Genomic DNA, 9,847 nt, shown 5'->3' on the forward strand with positions numbered 1-9,847 from the left:
TCAAGCTTTCTAACTTTTTATCAATGTCTTTGTTTACATATATTCCTATTATTTTCCATATTTCCTTTCCTATTCTTAGCTTGACTTCGACTTTGTTTTCCTCCTCTTCCCTCCCTTTTCCCTCCTTTATTTCTTCTAACCCTTTCCTTATTCCTACTAGCATTCCTCCGCAAGCTCTACCTTTCTTATTTCTCCTATTCGCTATCTGTACTCTCCAACTAAATTCCTTTGGTACTTTTTCTTTTATCTTTTCCCATCTTTTCTTATCCATCCATGTCTCCATTATAATAATCGCATCCCACTTCTTTACCCCATCCCAAAAGTCTCTATCCTTATTTATTATTTCCGCTACATTCCAAAATACCACCTTCGTTTCTTTCCTCACCCCTCTTTCTCCCTTCCCTCCCTTTATATCTGCACCCTCCTCATCTTTGGATTTTCTTCCTGCTGCTCTCTCTCCCTCCTCCCTTTTATCTTCCCCTTCCTCCTCGCGTTCTTTGTCCTCATTCTCTTCGTTGTGACCTATGAAAGTTTTCCCTCTCCTCTAATCTGGCTTTGCTTTCGCTCCATCTCCATTCCTTGTTGTCCTTCCACATCTTTTGATAACCAATTGTTACTCTTTTTCCTTTCTCTCTCTTCTCCCTTGCTATCTTTTCTATCTCTGTTTGTATTTGTCTTTCCTGTTTGGTGAGATCATCATCCAGAAAGGTTCCATATTTCCTTCCTAGTTTCTTCTTTTTCTTCATAATGTCTTTTTTAGCTTTCCAGTTTTTGCATTTCAAGAGTCTCATTTTGTAGTCCCCGTATCCTATTTCTTGTATTTTTTCTATGATTCCTTCTGTAATATTTAATTCTTCCATCAACTTTTCAAAATTCTCTTTTTCGTTTCTTATTTTTTCCTCCTTCACGATTATGTTGTTTTTTCTCTTTCTTCTTTTTGTCATCTCCATATTTCTTTCTATTTCCTTCATTTTCCTTATTAACTCAGGGGCCTTCATTCTTCTCTGCGCCCTTCATCTCTAATTTTTCTATCTTCTCCTCCATTTTCTTTACTTTTTCTTCTAGCGCCTTTCTCTGCTTTTCCCATATTTCCTTCCTTTTCTTCAATTCCTCCCTTAGTCCCTTAATTTCGTTTTTTATTTCTTTTTTATCTTTTTTCCTTTCCTCCTTTTGTTCTTCCATTTTCCTCAATATCTCTTTTAATAGATCCTCTGTCCGCCATTCTTTCTTTATCTTCTTCTCCTTTTTTTATCTTCGTTGGCGGTGATCTGTTGGTCCTTTTCGTTTCGTTAAATTTATCGAGAATTTCTTTCTCTGCTGCCCTAGCCGCTTCTTCTTCTAACTCTTTTTTTTCCCTTTTCAAAATGAGCTCTTTGACCGATCCTAGGCTGTCCGCCCTTCCTCTTTGTTTAGCAAGCTCCTCCGCCTTCGTAGGCCTGCCTCTTGCTTTCTTCTCCCCTTCGTCTTTCCTCTTCCTTTTTATCTTTCTCTGCTGGTCAATCTCTATTCTTCTTTCTTTCTCTGCCTCCATCCGCCGCTTTTCCTTTGCCTTTCCCTCCTACTTGATATCTTTCCTATGTTGAACGCGTTTCTAATATTTATCCCCTCTATATCCGCGCTAGTCTATGCCCGCTTTCGTGCCTCGCTTTCCTGTCAGTCGCCCCTCTATACTATCTGTGTTCTATGCCGCCTGTTCACCTCTCACTCGTCACTTTCCTTACCCTTTTCCTCTTAGCTGCCTCCTCCCGTTCTTAACCCTTTTGCCTCCGCCTTCTCGCGCCTTCTCGCCTCCCTGTTCCGCCGCTTTTGACCTCTCTAGCCTTCTCCAATCCTTTTTTCCACCTTGATATTATTTTCTGCCACATGCACACCTGTTGCTATCTACACGCCAGAACCGGAAGTCCATCTTCAAGCTGATTCTGCTTGGCTCAAACCGAATCCTCCGGTGCTGCACCTTGAGAGAGCGGAGCGTCCTGCTGTAAGCTTGATTGAATCGAAATAAACCGACGATACGGTTGCGTGCATCTTTTATACGCGTTGACCCTCCTTCCTCAGCAGCGAAATGAACTCGGAATACCTTCTTTTCACGAAATAACGTCAGGAAAGACGAAGGGGAGACGAGGTAACGCCATGTCGCCCGCGCTTCTCTATTATTATTATTATTATTATTAAAAAATGAAAATAATTATTACTTTTTGTGGCCAGATATAGGATGAAGAAAGGTTGATTTTATTAAATAAATAATACATAGAAAGTTATTAATTTAAAAGTAAAGACTTTTTTATCATTAATTAATGTAATTTAAAACAAATATCACTTATTTGCCAATTTTGACTTTTTTTTGTGGCACGAATTTTTTAGCAAAAGCAATGTGCAAACTCTTTTCCAATATACGTATCAACAACCTCGACTGGATCGAAAAGCAATACCAAATACTGCTGCAAACAAAATTTTTTTTTATGAAAACAATTAAAGCTTTCTCTATAAAAAAGCAAAAATATGTTAATTTAATTTAGAATATTTAGAAACGCGTTACATCTATTTGTATAATATTATCGTACCGATATTATCTCAATGATATTACAACAACGATAATATTGCATTTGAAGAACAAATTATTTTAGTATATTTACCTCAGCAATAAGTTTTCTATTAACATCGTATTTTTCGTACTTGCGAATTATAAACGCATCGTCAAAATGTTTTTCACATATGAAATGAGACGCTTTCAAATTATTGATTTCAGGTAACGCCACTGCCCATTTCTTTCTCTCGATTTTGTTCGACGGCACTTTAAACATTGATCGTTTTATTATCTTGTGCAGCACATTAGATTTGGGTACAGCACAGGTTTTCCCCATTTTTATCTCTTCACCCACAAGAATTTCAGTAATTACGGTTACACATAACATAAATAGATCACGGTATCACGGTAACGCGCCAAATTTCAAAAAAGACTCCCCGATCGCTGCGAACCACACGGTTATAAAGAGAAACACAAAACAGAAACGTTAGCGGACCCTTCCCCCACCACCAGAGTTATCCAACCTGTATATACAACCGTGATATTGAGTGACGTCAGAAACCGTGCCAAAGGCAATAACGCTAGAAGAGATAGATTATGAATTAGAGAAAGATCGGATTTTAGGAGATATAAGAAAAGCGATAAAAACGGAAAATTGGAGTAAGCTAGAAAAATCTAGGTTTAGGATAATGAGAAACAAATTATGTTAGCAATAACATTAAGGGAAACGCGGATAGTTATTCCAGAATTGTTGAACCGAGTAACACTTAAAATAGCACATGAGGGCCATCCAGGAATAATGGCAATGAAGAATAGGTTAAGAAGTAAAGTCTGATGGAACGGGATAGATATAGAGACGCAGAGGAAACAGTATAAGTGTGTAAGGGATGCCAGCTTGTACAAAATACTACCGCGACCACCGTTAAAGCGAAATGAGCTGCCCACTTGGAAATTAATTGCGGTGGATTAAATGGGTTTGATGCCGACAGAAGAAAATATCTTAGTTGTAACGGATTATTACAGTAGGTATTTCGAGGTACAAATAAAAGGAGAGGTACAACCACAGATAAAGTGATAGAGTCCTTGTTTGAAATATTCGCGAGGTATAAACTTCCAAATACTTTAGTCTACGATAACAGACCGCAATTTGCAAACGAGCAATTTAGAGAATGATCAAATGTTAATGGGATTAAGTATCGCGCATACGGCGCCATACTGGCCTCAAGCAAACGGGGAAGTTGGAAGAGAATAGAAGCCTTCTGAAAAGGTTAAAAATTGCGCACGCGGAAGATAGGAATTGGCGAGAGGAGATTTAAAATTTTTGAAGGGAAACTTCTTTAGGCACGGTAGTGAGTTCGACTCGCGATACGAAATCACGAATTTTGCGACACAAAAAGTGTAACAAAAATTCGACCAATAGGCGTACGGCATTGGCAAGACGGCTCCTTCTTTTGGCACGGTAGTAAGTTCGATTTTGCGACAAGAAAAAGCGACACGAATTTTAGGAAGCAAAAAGTATAACAAAAATTTGACCAATAGCCGTACGGCATCCCTTACGAAAAAAACACCCTAAATAACACCTAAAAAAACATAAAAAAAAAAACACCAAAAAATAATAGAGTAATTTCGGATACCCAAATGGCGTTCACACATTTGAGCGTTAATGCCAAAAAAATACCAAAAATGACACCGAAAAAACACCAAAAAATAATAGCGTAATTTCGGATACCCAAATGGCGTTCACATCATTTGAGCGTTAACGCCAAGAAAAACACCAAAAATGACACCGAAAAAACACTAAAAAATAATAGCGTAATTTCGGATACTCAAATAGCGTCAACACCCACAATAACACTGAACCATTTGGGTGTCAACACCCACAATAACACTGAAAAGTTTACTTTGATTTCGGTGTTATATGTTGCGTCTTTTTATTTGTATTAACACCATTTGAGTGTTTTTACAAATAAAATATATGCAACATAATACTGATATCAGAGTAATTATTAAATTAATTAAAATACGCAACATAATTAACACTGAAATCAGAGTAAATTAAATCAATTGGGGTGGTTTGAAAATAAAATATACACATATAATTATATAAGGCCTATATAAAAGATTTTCTTCAATTTCACACCATTTTGGATTGCAAGTCATTGTAATGAAAAGATCTGGTTTACCAAATTTACTAACTATTGCCATTAAATCTTGATAATTTTGTAACATATTACGTGGTGATCCAATAAATGTAGATGGAAGTATAATCATCTTTCCAATACGTCCATTTAAATTATTTGCTGTAGTTTGTAAATAATTTTTTAAACCTTGATATGTTTCAGTACGTAATTCTTTTTGATGATCTCTACAATAATTTATTCTATCCTTTTCAATTTTTACATAACTGTCTACAAGCCACTGTTGAAATAGACGACGCCCTGATAAAGAAACATTAAATTCATCACGAATAGCCATGCGATATTTAATGTACTGGGTTCTAGTTATTCGTTTATTACAATTTAATTTTGTTAAATTACAATGCCATCCTTGAGTACCATATGGATAAAATAATGGATATATCCATGGTTCAAAATTTGGATCCATAGTACTAACGTTTTTTAAAGTTCTGTCATTTCTATTACGTATTGTTACATATGATTCTGGAATTTCTCCATCAGCAGTTGTACGAAAAACAGCAGCAACTTCATTAGTTCTTTGAGCATTATATCGGCGTCGATCCATACCTGGTCTTAATGTAAATAATAATTGTAATTCTGGCAATAATTCTCCAGATTCTATTTCTAATCGTCGTTGATTTTCTAATTCTTCACCCATCATTTGATAAGATTGAGCAAATATATTTAATTCCTGCATTATATGTTCAAGATTTTGTATAATTTCAAAATCTAAATCTGAATTCTCATTAAGACAATAATTTATTGCTTCATTAGAATCTACAATAAAAAGCTGGCCGAAAGTGGGGTTTTCATTTTGAGCTGCATACAATGCTGTATTAATTTGATAATAAATCTGCCCATGTATTTTGAAGCAATATGGACCAGGTCTTCTATTTTCAAAATTAACCAAATTAGCGTTAAATGATGCGAATGAAAATGAACTGTTGTAGTTACGGATATGTTTGAAAAAATTATTTGATTTTGCATGACTACCATTAAATAAACTACGAAGAAATTGTGGAAATTGAGGCAATGGTTCTAAATACACCGCACCGTGATTACAACAATCGTGAAATGAATTTCCTTTATTAGATAATTTTTCAGCTGCAAAATGTTTTGCTCTACAATGAACACAAGACACATCCATAGAACCAATATAATATTCATTTATATCATTAATTAGCATTCGATTAATATCTAAACGATGTAGTTGTCTTTTTTGAGACCGATAATGGGATTGATATTCTACATGACGTTGCTGACGTATTGGTATAATATTTACAGAACTTTCCCTAATTATTTCTTCATTCAATTCTATAACTCGATTATCATGTATTGTGCCAGAAATGTTGAAAACTTGTTGGTGTGCTAATGTTACATCTGAAGAATTTTCTTCAATTTCATGATTTAATTCTATTATACGATTGTCTTGTATTGTACCAGCGATACTAACAGTATAATTTGTATCATTATTTGAGTTTGATATATTATTTGCTACTTTTGTAATTTTACAACGTTGACGAGATTGATACTCAGCATTTTTTTTTACGACGTCGTCGTTGAAATTCTTCTTGTTCTTCCGAGGTTCGTTCTACTTTACGTCTTGGCATTTTGCAAAAATATAGATATACAATAATAGTTATAAAATAAATATAACTTAGTTATTAAAATACAATTTTAAAGCTGATTTTCTTTAAATTTTAATAATACCTTTAAATTTTAATAATAATTGTAAATATACGATATATTATTATTATTTAATATGATATATGTTAAGTTTAAATGAAAGTTTAAATCATAATTAAAAAATATATATAATTTACAATTATTAGTTATTAAAATACAGTTAAAACTTATTTTCTTCAAATTTTAATAATATATTGTAAAAATATATGATATATTGTTATTATGTAATATAATATATTTATGTTAAGTTTAAATATAAGTTTAAATCATTATTATCATCATCATCATCATCATCATCATCATCATAATCATAATCATTATCATCATCATATCATTTTCATCATCATCATCATCATCATCATCATTATCATCAACAACAGCAGCAGCAGCAGCAATAGTACAGTTATTTTATTAAGTTACCATACATACATATAAAATTACAATATTATAATATAATACAATATTAAAATATTATTACAATATTATTGTCATAAAATTAAGTACAATAATATATAAAAGATTAAACATAATATTAGAGAGAGAGAAACAATAACTACGGAAAATACAATAAATACAAAACACAATAAATATAATAAACACAATAAACTTATAAACTAATAAATAAACACAGTAAAAATGAACACAATATCAAACAAGAAGTATTTAGTAGAAGTAGACTTCAATCTTTTTAAGTGGCTACTAGACAGCCATTGTAAACCTGTAATTAAAAAAATATAATTATTAGTTTCACGAAAAAATTAGTTAAATGACAAAATTTTGATTGTTTGCAGAATTATACATATTTTTTATTATAAAAAGATTCTAATCATGAATCACTAACAATGAAAATATTTCCATCATATATTATAACTTGCGAATAAAATATTACATTAAAAAATAGTTTCTATAGTTAATTTAAAATTGTAAAAATAAAAATAATATAAGTTAAAATATCTTAGATAGAGATAAAGTAAATATCTATAAAAGGTCGAACCTCACCGATGACCTATATAATAATATAATACACATTCTTTTTACACACAGGCACGTACGTATATACGTACATGTGTACGCACGCATATAAGCACATATACATACACATATATATACACACGTATATACACGTATATATACATACATACACACATATACATACACACACACACACATACATACATATGTACACAGGGTGTCCTATTTTAATTTATCATCCTTCTCATTTTTACAGAGTTGGGTTGAATAAAAAATATGTTCAAACAAAAAGTTGTATTGGGCATTGAGGAGGTTATATGATGTTGACCTCCCTGTTGCAAAGAACCGATAGAAACTGATAAAAAAAATATATTCTATCTGAAAATAATGTGTTTTTGTCCTTGGAATCTCTCATAACTTCTGATAGAATTGATGATTTTTGGAATTTGTTGATTTAATCAAATTTTATAAGTATCTATCACAACTCATACAAACAGATAGAACTCCAAAGAGACTCGACGCAGGTCAATCTAAGATTGCAGATATTCTTCAAACTTTGGTCGTCTTTTATCTGCAATTGCAAATAATTTTAATGACTTGATTGTTTTTAATCAGCAATTGCACATACCTTAAAATTTAAATTTTTTATTGAACTCAATCGGAATAAACTTGCACTTACAAGCTAGGATTTTATCAGGACTTACAACACGATCAATATATAGAGATTATAGAGGAACGTATATGTTTTAATCAGATTTCGGCAGCAATCATTCTGTATATGGACTGTCATATTTAAAAAGTATCTTTGGTTCAAAAAGCGTGAATCCGTATCTGCAAAGTACTTTTTATATGCACATATTCGTATTGTGAAAAGTTCGACCTCAATACAAGGCTTCGATTCTTATCAGTAAATACGGTTAAATAAGTGTTTGTTTACATCGGATTTTTCCAATGCAGTCACTTTTCTAGATGAAATTGCCTTCAATCGGTCGCTATATGGATTCTCGGGTCGAAAATTAGTCATTCGACGATTTATCCGTATTTACAAACAATTTTTTATCTGCACTTATCGGTATGCATTTGTGCTTTGTGAAAACCTCACTCTAGTTTGTATCAGTAAATACGAGTTAATTAAGTATTAGTTTACATTGGATTTTTCAAATGTAGCCACTTTTATAGATGAGACTGCCTTCAATCGGTCGCTATATGGATTCTCGGGTCAAAAAATAGTCATTCGACGATTTATCCATATTTGCAAATAATTTTTTTATCTGCACCTATCGGTATGCATTTTTGTTTTGTGAAAACCTCACTCTAGTTTGTATCAGTTTACATTTGATTTTTCCGATGCAGTTACTTTAGGACGAGAATGTTTTCAATCGTTGTAAACAAACGTTATAAACGTGAAACCAAGTAAAAAATACGTTATAGAAATAAACAAAATCATCGATATTTTAAAAATTAAAAAATAATTACTTTCTAATTATAAACAGTTTTTACATCAAATAAGTATATTAAAATTAATACTTATACACTGAAAAAAAAATTTATTTGATTTAAGTAAATATATTAACTTGAAATATATTTACTTGAATTAAATAATTATTTATTAAAATCTAGCAAATTTTTTTACTTTTAAGAAAATATTTATTTGCGTAAAAGTAATTAATGTCCTTAATAAATATTTACTCACATAAAGAAATCGTTATTTTAAATCAAATAATATTTTCTTAAAACTGTGAAATAATTTTCTTGCATGTAATAAATGCATTTACTTAAAAGTAGTAGCCAATTTCAAATAAATATTTGTTTAATTTAAGTTTTAAAATTACTTGAATAAAAAAATATTTATTTAATTCAAGAAAACCAATTTAGTAATACTGGGATACTAAAAGCAAACAAATAATCACTTTCAATAACGAAATATATATTTTGTTTTAATAAATATTTCTTTGACTCAAGCAATTCATATCTGTACATAATTAAATATTTTAGGCATATATATTTACTTGATAAAAATAAATATTATTTTGAATAAATAAAATGAAAACTTTGGTTTTTGAAAAATTCAACTACAAAATAATTTACTTGATCTGAGAGAATGTTAACTTGAATCAAAGCGTTGGTGTTTGAAAACAAAGAATGTATTTCTTTATAATTGGTAAATAATTATGTACTTGAATCAAAAATATCATTACTTTGGAATTAGAAAATATTCACTTTTATCCAGTAAATAAATTACTTAGTATTGATAAATATGTCTAACAAATATTTACTTAAATGACAGAAATCATTAGCTTAGTATCAGAAAATATTTACTTCAAACCAGAAAATACATTATTTTAATATCGATAAATATGTTTAACAAATATTTACTTAAATGACAGAAATCATTAGCTTGGTATCAGAAAATATTTACTTCAAACCAGAAAATACATTACTTTAATATCGATAAATATGTTTAACAAATATTTACTTAAATGACAGA

This window comes from Temnothorax curvispinosus, unplaced genomic scaffold (assembly GCF_003070985.1).
Source record: "Temnothorax curvispinosus isolate PA1 unplaced genomic scaffold, ASM307098v1 QBEX01006876.1, whole genome shotgun sequence".
NCBI lineage: Eukaryota > Metazoa > Arthropoda > Insecta > Hymenoptera > Formicidae > Temnothorax > Temnothorax curvispinosus.